Source organism: Schistocerca gregaria, chromosome 5 (genome assembly GCF_023897955.1).
Source record: "Schistocerca gregaria isolate iqSchGreg1 chromosome 5, iqSchGreg1.2, whole genome shotgun sequence".
NCBI lineage: Eukaryota > Metazoa > Arthropoda > Insecta > Orthoptera > Acrididae > Schistocerca > Schistocerca gregaria.
In genome coordinates, this window is record NC_064924.1 from 319662589 (window position 1) to 319676849 (window position 14261).

At 37.5% G+C, this 14261-nt stretch overlaps 1 protein-coding gene across 8 annotated transcripts in view; it reads left to right on the forward strand.

Annotated features, from left to right (window-relative positions):
* The window catches only part of LOC126271959 (integrator complex subunit 14), a 104811-nt gene that overhangs the window by 49662 nt on the left and 40888 nt on the right, over window positions 1-14261 (forward strand). For 4 of the 8 annotated variants that reach the window (XM_049974402.1, XM_049974403.1, XM_049974406.1 and 1 more), the window contains one exon: window positions 10156-10237. The exons of the other annotated variants lie outside the window; for them this stretch is intronic. The gene's annotated coding sequence lies outside the window, so the exon portion shown is untranslated. The remainder of the gene's footprint in view (window positions 1-10155; window positions 10238-14261) is intronic. 8 annotated transcript variants of the gene reach the window in all.

A 14261-nucleotide genomic window follows, 5' to 3' on the forward strand; every position in this document is an offset into this window, starting at 1 on the left:
ACTGATACTTAGAAGCAGTAGTACCTTTTCCCAACATTTGTGCTTTTCCTATTCCTTCTACTCATGGGTAGAGTCTTTTGCACATTCCCTACTCCTACACAATCTCCTGGCTCACCTCCTTTGAACTCCAGCAACTGGAAACTGTTGCTGGTAGGCAACAAACACTGTCAGACCGCATCCTCCTCCTGCAAGCCCTTGTCCCAGCTGCAATTTTTGAACACCCCCTCCCCTGTTACGAGTACTTTCCTTCAGCCTCACTAGCTGCCTCCTAGCTTGGTCCAAATGTGCCTGAAGGATACAGATCTTCCTTCCCTGCTCCTCTGTTAACTTGTTCCTGCTGCATATTTTGCTGTTCCAGAAGAGGGTCTCCGTGCCCTCCACAGAGTTCTCCCCACTGCATTCTCCACAGTGAAGCCATTTACTATAGCTCCCACAATGCATCCCACTACTTTCCTAAGAGAACTTCCACAGTTTCCACTCCTGGTCAAATAAAAAGTCTATAGGAAAGCTAAAAAAACTGAAATATGTGAAACTAAAGTAATATTTTGAGATTTATTATGTTTGTTTCACTATAAAAAGAATTGAACCTCAATTAATGTGTTGAGTTTGCTACTAGTGCAAATTCAGTACCGTCAGATGTGTGTGAACAAAAATGTTAGAAGTCACACCCAAAAGAATGTCAAAACAACATGATTTCCAAAACATAACTCAGAGATGTCAAATCTTCACTTGTGGGACAAGAAGAAAGTCACTAGTGCATCTGTTCATAGCAAAAGGTATGTATAAAAATACAGGCAGATTTGCAGTTTGTTAAGAGTGTTGCATTTGGTATGTAAACAAAGTCAGATGTAGGTGTCAAGCATCAGAAATTCACTGTACAGGAAAACCATTAATATACTCATCACTGAATAAGCTGCAGAAGGTATTCAGAGTGCAATACAGATGGAAAAAAGAAGGAAAAATACAACCCAGAAACATGATCAAAACTTGTGTTTTGATGACCTCTATAATCACACTTGTCACTTGGCCACCATCTTTTAACCATATGTTCCATGCTTAACACTGCAAGAAATGGCTGCTGCTACCCACCTCTTACGCCAAATCAAATCAGATTGTAGCATATGTTGTACTGCTCGTTAAACCAAGAAAATTTAATGTGAGTGTGACTGAAAATTAAAGGGTTTCATGAGATGGACAATGTATAACTTCCTGCCCATTTACCCTAAGCAGCTATGATGATGTTCAAAGGTCATCACAGGTTCTTGTTGCATGGACAGTATAATTGTATCATATCAACTATTTCTACATCAACATACGTATGGTACTCTGCAAACCATTGTGAAATGCATGGAATAGGGTACTTAATATGGCACCACATGTTAGGATTTCTTCTGACAAGTAAACCTTTCCTCCTTTGATAACATTTTACCAGAAACCCTTGTATTTTCTGAAAGCTTATGTCACAAGTAGAAATCTTAGGGGCTGAGGGACAAGCGTTTAGGAGCTAGTATAGGACCCACGAAGTATCAGTAAAGTGTTGGAAATATGAAACCAAAAGTTGCTAAAATGCTAATTTCGTGTAGTTATTTAAACAAACAATATGATAAGAAGTTGGAGATCTCAATATAAAGGAAGAAACAGCTCCTTTAAAAGAAACAATATATGTTGAGGTGTTGCAAATGTGACTTAGTATTGATTTCAGAGAAAATCTATTACAAGAGATGGTCAAAGTGCAATTCATCAAATTAACAGTGAGATGGACAGAGAGACAGTTCACAATGGGCACATTTTACAAAAGTGATAGCCTCACACTTTGCACACCCATCATTTGTTAATTAATTGAAGCAATAATCCATTGGCGCAATCCGCATTCCAGGTTCGTTATCCAAGTATCTGCCCTTATAAAAAGCACAATTCATCAAGTTCTTGAAATGAGTAGTGCTGCACTGATATAGGGGAAAGGACTGCAGGGCCAGAAAACTCTGTATATCCTTCACATACCAGTTCCTTCTGTAGAACTTTACCATCAGGTACTTTGTAAGCAGACAATGCATGATCTTTGTTAGAACACCTTGAATCAATTAAAGGCAGAATTTTCTTCCTGTCATCAGGCTTACTTGGCCAAAACATGTCATGATAGAACCATTTGATGTCTGCTTTTGACATGTTCACTATTTTTCCAGCATACATTCAGAGAATTTTCCAGCATTGCATGTGGGAATTATCCAGATTGCTAGGATACAAGTACATTAATTGGTTACAGTATTTTGCCTTCCATTGAAATCACAGGCATAACCATTAAACCATGATGTGTTGCAGAGACTTATCCAACAACAGTGCGAACAACTGTTGGTACTCTGGTTTGCAGGGTTCAATGCCCATATAAATTTTTGTCAAATCTGCTTCAGTCAGCATTGAAGACGTGTCAGTGGAAAGTATTCTGTGAAAATGAGGTTGTGTCTCTCCGCAACAAAATCATCTTGTGCCTGTGACAGATTTGTCTCCTTATCCTGCCAGTCACTGTCGACTGTGTGGTTTATTACTCTGTCAACAAAGTTATTCTGCTACTTGAAGCAATAGACCCCGTAATCAGAAGCTATAAAATTGATTGTATTTTGTATTTTGCGGATTCATCGCTGTCTTGAGTTCCATGGATCACAGTTGCAATGTCCGGTTGTGAATAATTGATCCTTCTGTTTCCTTCTCTTTGAATTTCTGCAGGAAAATTTTTGGATCAATGGAGTATTCATTTTTTCTCCAAATTGCGCAGAATGTTGATGTTCATAATTTTCGTGAACTGATTCATTACTGACGCAACAGATGTTTTGTTCAAGGTTCACCTGTCGTAGTATCTGTGGTACAGTACATTAAAGTATGCTGCTTGTAAGCAGTCCAGTCCTCTAAACGCTTGGTCTTCTGACCCTAAGATTTCACAGCTATTCTATTTGTTCCATAAGCTTTCAGAAAATATATGGGTTTCCAGAAAACCCGTTTCGGAGAGAAGCTTTACATGATAGAGGACTTCGTGTACTGCAAGGCTTCCCTTAAGCAGCCTCCCCCAATACAGAAAGTCCTATGTATGAAAATAATGCTTCAATGAATTATTTAAGTCTCATGAACATTATAATAATATAGGTAGAGACAGATGGTCTGGCCAGTACTTACCTTAGCTCAGTACAGCTGACTGTCACACATAACTTACGAAAATAAATACCTGTGTGTATGTCTTCTTCACTTTGAAGCTGGCATGGAACTTACGATGCACTTTCTTTTGGTACCTTTTACTCCAGCTATGCTTACCTCCTCTTGTTGCCTCATAACCTAGGTTATGAGTGACCTGCATCCACTTCCCCTTCTTTTCATGTTTTTCCCTCTCTCCTCCTCCTTCCTGATAAAAGAACCAGTTTCTGAAAGCTAGTTTTCATTTATTTTCATTGGTTTTGTGTGACTGTCAGCTGTACTGAGCTAAGATAATACTGGCCAACCCATCTGCCGTTTTCTATATTTGTCACATTTCTTTGAGATTTTCCTTTTAACCAAACATTATTATAATATTAAGTACAGACTTGCTTTCTCATTTATATATGACACTGAGGATACAAAAACTTCACGCTACTAATGCTTATAGGAATAGGCCTGAATTTAATCCCGTAAAAGTTTAAGAGCTTCACACATCCCATACCAATTGCATATGGAGCATGGGAAGAACGATTGCATAAATACCTGCATGTGCTGTATTTAGTCTAATCTTGTCTTTTCTGCCCGTACAAGAGTGATACATAGAGGGTCGAAAAATAGCTCTAGTTTCTTCACTGGACACTGGTTTTTGAAATTGTGTAAGCAAGCTTATTTGGAATACTTGATAACTATCTTCAGATGTCTGCTGATATTGGCTTTTCAACATTTCCACGACTCTCCCAATGGAATCAAATGAACCTGTGACCATTCATGTTGCATTTCTTTGCACATGTTCAGTATTTCCAGTTAATCCTATGTTATATGGGAGAGACAGGAAAATTTCAGGAAAACAATAATGCAAAGGGGGGAGGGGATTTTAATGAAGTAGCACAAAATTGGTGATTGTTATGAAATTTTGCAACTTTGTTATTTTCCCATAAAAAATATTATAAACCTGAAGACAGCAGTTTTGTAAATATTCATAAAATTAGATTTTGACTTACTTCTTCCTTGAGGCTGAGGGTCAAGTATTATCTTAGATGACAGCTTGTTTCCCACATAGTGAACTATGGTGTGATGTCTGGCAAAAATACTGGTATCATACTTCATACTTTATTGCTGCAACAGCTTTAATCACCAATGTCACAATTTCTGACACTTTTGCTCAACAAATCATACAAAAAAACATACATTTTGTAGAGATCTTTAATGTGATGCATCAATTAAATTGCATAGTTTCATAGCATGCAAATATAAATAAGAACACTGCCAAATATAGCACTTTATTTTGCAAACTTGCAAGTGAACATGTCATCTGCTCGGTTTGCTTCTATCAGCCAAAGTACAGTATAAATGACCATGCAAATAGCAGTCATTGTACACAACTGATGGAAGAACTGAAATCATGCTGCATGAGTTGTACAATTGATCACTTCTTATGGAATCATGTTCATTGGTTTTGTCAGCATGCAACCAACTTATGACCTTTCTTCAAAACCTAGACCTTGTGCTTTGCAACTCATCAGGCTTTCATCACAATCTACATTCACAAAATGGTAAAAATAATGTTGACTAAATATTTAAAAAAACATTCCCAGTGATATGTTCTCCTGCAGAAACACATTTGCATGACATCATGTGTCCTGTGGTATGATTAGGCGATAGAAGCAAACCAAGGGTGCAATATTGATTTATGTGTTTGTGAAGCTCGAGTGCCATATTTGGTGATTTTCGTATTTCTACTTGCGTACTATGAAAATATATAGTTTAATTGATACATCAAATTAATTATCTGTACAAAATGCGATATTTTTGTATGATTCGTTGTGCAGAAATATTCAGAAATGTGACATCTGAATTAAGAGATTCCTTCATTATTGTGGGGAAAGGAATTTTGGTATTAAAAACAACAAGTTTATGAAAAACATGTTGTGAATACTTCAGGCAGAGGTGAAGGAAAAACTGAAACACACCTTCAAATTAGACCAACAGCTCTTACAGGCACAGATCCATTCAGGTCTGTTTTCACAGCCCTAAATTCTTGTTACAACTATAGAATGATAATGATGAAATTTGTTAATACCGGCATGGCAAAGAGGACATTAAGTGTAACTGGAATTGGAGGTCCTTAGTCATGTAGATATTGTAAACAGATACAAATGCATTAGTAATTTGGTGGAAAACAGCTTTCCATACCAGTGGGATATGTGAATGTTGGAAAATGTCTTGTGTTGTGCTGAATTAAAATATAGAATGCATGCAGGTGTTTTCACACTATAGTGTAGTGTTGAAATATCGCCAGCATGATGTTTCAGCAAAATGCTTCATTGTGAAACACTTCCCAGCTGTGTGCGATTGCAGAGTTATTTTTCCTTTAAATGATCAGATGTAATGTGTTTAACTAAATAATTTTGTCCTTCAATTTAAATAAAGGTGATGAAAATAAGTATAACTTAATTGATAGGTATATTTTTACTTTCGCCATAACACTGAAAACAAGTAAGACAAAAAAAAGGGGGGGGGGGAAATATGGTACTTCAAAAATAAGCAGTTGGGAGCTGCTACAGAAGATGACAAAGAATTGCACCAATAGTGGCAGCTAACAACACTAAAATTGATTGAAAAACACAAATTTTGTTAAAAAGATACTGAACTTGACAGAAAAAAGTAACACTGAAATTGGCCATAAAATAGAATATTTTTTCTCTATTCCTGGGTATGCGTTCCCCCAAACTTGAACAATATTCTAAAATGGGATGCACAAATGTGTCACTTCCACCATACATATCTGTCGAGTTTGATGTCTCTCCATGATATTGTTACTTGAGAAAATCACTCCCATTACATTTTGTAAACCACCTTTGCGTTGTTACAGATGTGTGTATATGGGAGGCTGGTCCTGTTGGAAACAGGTCATCTAGAGACAAAGCACAAGCTCAAACTCTGGAAGGAAGTAGGCTGTATTCCTTTAAAACAACCATTGAAGCATTTGCCTTAAGCAGTTTACAGAAATCAAGGAAAACTTAAATCTGGTGGCTGGATGGGAAGGTGAATAGCTGTCTCCCTGAAAATAAGTCTGGTGTCTTACCACTGTACTACCTTGCTTTCTAGAAGTCCCCTAGGATATAATTGTCACACTGATGATAACATAATGTTATCCATGAATCCATTGGGCATCAGCAAGCCAACCATTTTTTCTTTGCAACCTTCACAGTAATTAGAGAACCAGGCTCACATGGTCTTTGTGAAATGGCTGACAGATATTTCTGGAGGTGAAGTGGATGTCTTAAATCTAGTGCACTCTAACCAAGAGACTGAAATACGAGAGCTATTCAGAAAGTAGGGAAAGTTTCCTTCTGATGCCGCTAGGCATGCGTCGACCTCATATATTTTGGGATGTGCGTGCTCGGCAGCTCAGTCAGCATCCATCCGTGACATTGGGAACATCTCTGCGTGTCTGGTTTTTTGGATATTCGAATTTGAAATGTGCACTGCAATCGAAAATCCCACTAGTTGTGAGGTGCGTCTGTGATATGGTTATTGTTGGCAAAAATCCTAAAACCTGTAGAAATTTATTGTGAACTGTGCGAATTGTACGGAAACAACATAATGGGTGAATGTTCTGCATTCGGTTAAAAAATGGCCTAAACCAACATTCATGATGGAGAGAAGAGTGGACGCCCGAGCATTGTGACTGACGATCTTGTTGCTGAAGTTGATGATACAATTTGTGAAAACTGCCCCTTCACAATAAGAGAGCTTTTGCTTTCTTTTTCCACAAGTTTCACGGACTTTGTTGTTTGAAAGTGTCACTCAAAAGCTAGCCTATCACAAATTTTGTGCACAACGGGTGCCCAAAATGCTTACAGAGCATCATAAAGAACAGCGAATGGGGGCAACGTTGACATTTCTGGAGGCCTACCACAAACATGGTGATTCATTGCTGGATCGAATCATAACCAGTGATGAGATTTGAGTAAAACACACCAATTGCGAGGCAAAATTACAGTCCATGGAGTGGGGGCACACAAGGTCCCCCCCATAAACCAAGAAAATGTTTGCAAACCTTGTCAGGAAGGAAGTTGATGGTGATGGTGTTTTGGAATAGGCAAGGTGTGCTTCTTATTGATCTTCTCGAACATGGAGCAACCATAAATTCTGCCCAGTACTGTCAAACTTTGCACAGCCTTAGAAGAGCAGTTCAAAACAAATGCCGAGATAAGCTGACTTCCAAAATTTTGTTTTTGGACGACAACACCCGACCTCACATGGCAAGCTGCACTAAAGAACTCCTTAGTTCATTTAAATGGGAAATTTTCCCTCATCCACCTTACAGCTGCAATTTTGCACCAAGCAACTTCCACTTGTTTCTCATGATGAAGAACTGGCTTGCAACGCAGCACTTTGATGACGAAGCGGAAGTCCAGGTGGGCGCGACTTTCTGGCTGAAGTCTCAGGCGGCAGAATTTTATGACGAAGGTCTTTCAAAGCTTGTCCACCACCTCAATGTGTTTGGTGACCATGTGGAAAAGTAGTATGTCAGTCGCTCTTTCAGATGTATATAATAAAATGCATTTCTTGTACTAAGTTGTTTTTTGTTTTTGTTTTTTTAAGTGGCAAAATGGTCCATATTTTCTGAATAGCCCTCGTACAAGAGACTTTACAGTTTGTAAATTACGTTAAAGTTGTATTTTGGTGTCTACCTAAAGATCAACCATGTTGTCTTTTCATAAGTGTGTATTTAGTATGACTGAAGTAGAGGGTCATTTTTTCCTTCCTTGCAACTCCTTGGGCCATTAAAGGTACAGACTTTTCATTTAACTGTCTAAATATTTCTTCTTCTTCTTCTTCTTCTTCTTCTTCTTCTTCTTCTTCTTCTTTTTTTTTTGGGGGGGGGGGGTTACGTTGAATCAATCATTTCTTTGTGTGTTGTTCTTTTCTTAGGGCCCAGTATTTCTTCATACTTTCTGACCTTCTTTTCCTCTCTTCTTCCGAGATGAAAGGTTTGGGCTTTTGTGTGGATTTGTCTTGGAATGTTTTCATCTTTAGTAATTAATTTAGCTGTTTGGTCCATAAGTGAATTTTCTGGAATCTTTAATTCTACTAGGTCTTTCTCAGTTTCTTTAAACCAGTTGGGTTTTGTTCTGCGGTTACAGAAAATGTCAAAGATTTGTTTGGTTAATCTGTTGGAATTCATTGTGAGGAGATGATCATAAAAATGTATCCCCCTTTTACACATAGCATCTGAAAGTTTTTCAGTTTTCTTTTAGAGAGTTTCATTTTTGATGTAGGGCCTACATAATGTTATTGTCTGGAAATTTTGATCCTATGATTCTTCTTAAAATTTTTCTTTCTGTTTAGTGTTTCTGCTGCATACAGTGCTTCTGGCTTAATCAATGTGTGATTTTGGACCACCATGAAAGGGATTTTTTGTTGTATATATTTTTTGTTAGTTGGAAGGCCAATTCGAGTTTATTTTTTCTGGATTCCATTGCTTTGCTTTCCTCAGCATTCCAGCTAATTCATTCTCTGAGATATTTGAATTATTTTGCTATTTCAATCTTTTGTTCTTGAACTTTGAGGTATTTACATGAATGCTTGATGTTTGTCAATATCTTTTTTCAAAGGAGATGTGAAGAGCTATTTTAGTTGCTTATTTCCTTAGTTCAAGGATTTGCTCCCATGCTTCTTCTATTGTTTCAGCAAACAGGGCCATATCATCTGCAAAAGCAATGCAATTTACTTTGTTTCTTCTTTTTGTAACCCAGTCTTATACCACTCTTAATATTTGTATTCCATTCTCTGACTACTTTCTCAAGTGCACAATTGAACAGCAACAGTGAGAGCCCATCCCCCTGTCACACTGCTGTTTTATTTCAAAGGGTTCCAATAATTTGCCTGTAAATTTAACTTTCGAAAATGTATTTGTAAGGGTTGCTCTTATAATATTAGTTGTTTTCTTATCCAAACCCATTTCTTCCAGGACTGATAATAAGGATTCTCTGTCAGTTGAATCGTATGTCATTTTGAAATCAATGAAAGAGATTGTGTATGTCTTTGCACGTGATTTTTGGTATGCCATGATGTTTTTAAGGTGTAGTACTTGTTCTGAATGTGATCTACCCTTTCTAGAACCTCCCTGGTATTCCCCGATTTGTGGGTCCAATTGCGGCTCTGTCCTGTTCAAAAGGACTTAGAAAGAATCTTGTATATTATATCCAGCAGTGATACTCCTCTCTAATTGTTGGGGGTCTGCCTTCAAATATTTTTTACTGTATGATGAAAGTGTTTTTGATTGTAGATTCTGCATGTAAGTGAAAGTGAACTGTTGAATTTATGAGCAGTATTTTTATAAGCAAACCATGTTGGTGTTATTTGGTGTACTGCCCATGGAGAGACAATTTCAATATAACCGTTGTCAGTGTTGAATTTTATGTTGACAGCTTAAATTTGATAATGAAGCTGGATGTTAAAGTGACAAATTGACAAGGTGACATCACAAACCCTATAACTGACTGATAATATATTAGATTTACAGTGACTTGTTGACTGTACAATTAGGTTCTTGTGTTTCCTCTTCAATTTACTAGCTTGGTAGTGCTTCTAAAGGTGGCCGGCACAGCATGGAATTTAACTGAGTGGGATTGTTACAACTCACAAATCCAACTTTATTTGTGTGTGTGTTTGTTTTTGTGTGTCCTCATTAACATATCTGACAGTCTGACCTAAAGCTTTGTCTGCATAGCTGTGGCGGAAGATGAATTCATGCTGGAAGTGGGTAACATGGATACTCTATGCAATAAAGATACATTATTTTGTAATTAATAAGCAACGATTTATTTGCAGGGTCCACAGCATCCTTCATTAGAACGTAACCATCCATAATTGGTTCAAATGCTGTTAAACAATAAAATTTCTACTTTTCTTATCCAGCATCTTGGCAGTTGATACTAAATTACTTTGTGTTTGATGTTTCAGTGAGTTGAGTGGTTGGGGCCAGCCGCCATCCAATTGTAGTTCTTTGGAGCACCACATGCTTGCTGTGATGCTTATTCTGTAGGTACGTGCAGCACCTTGTGAAACATAGCTGGCTGCAGGCCAGCAGTACTGCCCTCCCCTTGCAATCTGTCAATCACAGTGTAATCTTAAAGCGAGTATAAAGCCACAAATTGTGAGAACTTTTAGACAAATAATGGAAACACTTCTGGGAAAGAGATATTCAGCCTAAGGACAGAGAGTCAGTTCTTCTTCCGCCCCAAGCTTCCATTAAAATGATATCTTCCAATCTGTATTCAAGGATTTTCCAAGGTGGCAAACTTGATTGTGCAGGGCAACATTATCTTCTGGCTGGTAAAGATCGTGTACTGTCACTTAGTATACATTTTTTTCCCCCTGTTGACAGGGAACCTTATGGTCTCCACACAGTTGCATTAGTGTTGAAGGAACACACCTCAGAAACTTTGATGGGATGTCAAAGTTCTGTTGATAACTATCAAAACCAAAGAGCTGATGGTTGATTTGCTTACAAGAGATGAAGTTAACATCCACCTCCAATTGCATGCAAAAAGAGGAATACAACAAGCTGAAAGTATCAGAGAAGAAATACTTGTCCTTGTATGGTTGGATTACTTTGAACAGGTTGAAAATGTTGCCATGGTAAAAAATATGAGGTGTGATCAAATGTAGTGGGAATTTTTATTTTTCTTAAATAATCTTTATTTATTCATCAACGTATCAGCACTTTTTCCAATCTTGGAAGCACTTCTGGAACTCACTTTTTGTTACAGCGTTTGCATCCTTCAACGATTCTGTTTTTATCTAATCAGTCATGGGAAAATAACGTCCTCTGATGGTTCTCTTCAGCTGCGGGGATGAAAAGAAGTCACAGGAGGTCATATCCAGTGAATATGATGACTGAGGCAACGTAATGTTTTTTTTTATTTTTTGCCAAAATATCACAAACGAATATCGAGGTGTGAGTGGGAGCATCACTGTGATGCAATTTCTGCAAGTAGTTTTGCATAAATTCTGGTCCTTTTCTTTGGATTACTTCACGCAAATGGTGCACAAGTTTCAGGTAGGTTTCTTTTTCCCCCAGGCATTTTCCACTGGGACGGTTGGATCTTGGTTTCAACATCATACCCATACACCCATGTTCTGTTACCTATTATAACCTTTGTTAGAAGCTCTGGATCATCGTCAGCTTCATTCAGCAATTCGCTCAAAATTCAGCAGTTGTGGATCAAAGTTATTGCTACCTGTATCATGCCCAATAAATTCGAAAAAATTGCTTGAACAACCATGTGAATCACTCCAATACCAATTATAACATATTTAAATTCAACAAATGTGACAGTCTTTCTTTTTACTGATTTTAAATGAATGGTAGGACTGAAACTTCCTGGCAGATTAAAACTGTGAGCCCAACCGAGACTCGAACTCGGGACCTTTGCCTTTTACGGGCAAGTGCTCTACAATCTAAGCTACCGAAGCATGACTCACACCCGGTCCTCACAGATTTACTTATGCCAGTATCTCATCTCCTACCTTCCAAACTTTACAGAAGCTCTCCTGCAAACCTTGCAGAGTCTCGGTCAGACACACAGTTTTAATCTGCCAGGAAGTTTCAGTCCTACCATTCATTTAAAATCAGTAAAAAGAAAGACTGTCACATTTGTTGAATTTAAATATGTTATAACTGGTATTGGAGTGATTCACATGGTTGTTCAAGGATAGACAGTATTTTCCTGCCACTGACTTAACACAACACAAAATCCTGACTGGAGACACGCAGCCAGTAGCTCAGAATACTGTACTCGATATAAGGGAAAATATAAAGCAGCAGTTAAACAGGGGCATAATCTGGCCTTCTTCTATCCTTTGGGTGCAGACCATTGTCATTTTATGTACATAGAGAATCAGAGGGGAAAATACCTATTGCTTATATGTCTACATGCAAGAGGAAACAAAGTTATCATGCCAGATATTTATGCGATACTACGACTAGACAAGGTGGGCAACTGCTTAGGGAATTACAAGCATTTTTTCACTTTATATATGATCTCAAGATAGAGCCAGAATGGTTTTCTTGATGCTGTGCAGGTTGTGTGAATGTCTCAGGTTGCCTTTTGGGCTAAGGAATTCTTCCACTACATTTTAGCGGTTTACTGATTTGTACAATGTGTGTCTCAGGTATCTTGATGACATCATTGTTTTTCTCAGTCAGTTGGGGAACAAACATTCTGTCTTGTCCACAGTTTGCGAATTTGAGCTTGAAATTAGAGAAATACTCAATCCCGAACTTGCAAACTCTGTATCTTGACCACATTATAAATGCTGCAGGTTTTAAGCCAAATCCATATGTTACAAGTACAATTGATGATTTTCCTGCTCTAAGAAATATAAAAGAGCTGCAATTTTGTGTGTGTGTGTGGGGGGGGGGGGGATCAATAAATAAGTAAAAACAACTTCCATGCTATAAAATATAAACTTTCATGGCCGGAAGAGCTACAATTAATAAAATGTTCCGGGCTGTTATGTCGTGGTCAAATGAATTTCACCTTAAGAGCCCAAAGTGAAATCCATTCAACCATGGCGTAATAGCTCGGAACATTTCATTAACTGTAATTTAATTTCAGTGCTGTAAAAGAAATAAAATCACTGAGCATACGTAGCATGTGAATAAAATATTATTGCATTGCTGAAGTATTGCTGACCTAGCAACAAAGCAACCAGTTATTGGCCAAGTCTTAAAACATAATAAAAACACTTTCTCAATAAATATATTTAAGATTTCTGTAAGTTAGTTTTGCTGTGTGCAGCATCTAAAATAATCTTTTCCAAACTACCATGCTTGCATGCTGTGATACGTTTTTTATGATAACCAACCAGTTTTGTGAAAAGTAGATTTGTAATTTTGTCAAGAAAATATGATCACCTCAAATCTTTCATTTTTATACCTGTCTGGTAAAAACATTATCACATCATTTTCTTTTTACAGTTTTATTGTGCGTTTTTTAGATTTCATTTAAATCTACAGTGAGCAATTTATCAGTCGTGACTTTGTCCTGGCAGAATATTTTTAATGCATTTAAGTGGTTTGTGCATTTACAAGAGTGTCCACTCACTTGTTACAGCATCTCCCTTCTTCTTCTTTTTCTTCTTATTCTTCTTCCTACTCCTTTATGTTCATGGAGCTTCATACTGATGATTAGAATGTATACATTTAAAAAGCCAGAATTTGAAGTTTCAGTAACATACATTTCTATGTAGTAACTTTATCTGATCCTTCAGATTGCTTTTTCCTGGTACTCCCTCAAACTAAAGACTGTGCCCAGTAATTGGAAGAAAGCACAGGCCACACCTGTATGTAACAAAAAGTGTAGCTGAAGTGATCCACAAAATTACCACACACTCTCATTGGCATCCATCTGTTGAATAATCCTAATCCTAGAACATGTTTACAGGTCAACATAGTGAGGCGCCTCAAGTAGAATGACCTCCTCCATGCCAACCAGCACAGTGTCTGATAATGTCAATCATGGAAAATCTAACTTGGGCTTTTCTCACGTGACATTTGTAAAAGCAAGGATCAAGTCAATCTGCTGGATGTGGTATATCGTGACTTCTGAAAAAAAAATTTAACTCAATACCAGAGCGAAGTTTATTAACAAACGTATGATTATATGGAATATCAAACAAAATTTGACTCCCATTGAGGATTTCTATATGGTGCAAAGATTGGCAACTTGTTTTAATCATTCAGAAATGCAAAATTGTGCACTTCACAAAATGCAGAAAAGCATCATACGAGAGCAACATCAGTGAGCTATAGTTGGACTCGGTCAGCTCCTACAAATATGTGACTGTAACAATTTTCGGGAATATGAAATGGAACAGTCACTGAGACTCAGCTGTAGATAATACAGGTGGCAGTACTTAGTTCATTGACAGGATACTGAGAAATTGCAGTTCGTCTGTAAAGTGAACGGCATACAAATCACTTGTGCATCCCATTATAGAACATTACTCAAATGTAAGGCACGCATAACAAATAATAACAGGAGATACTAAGTGTGCACAAA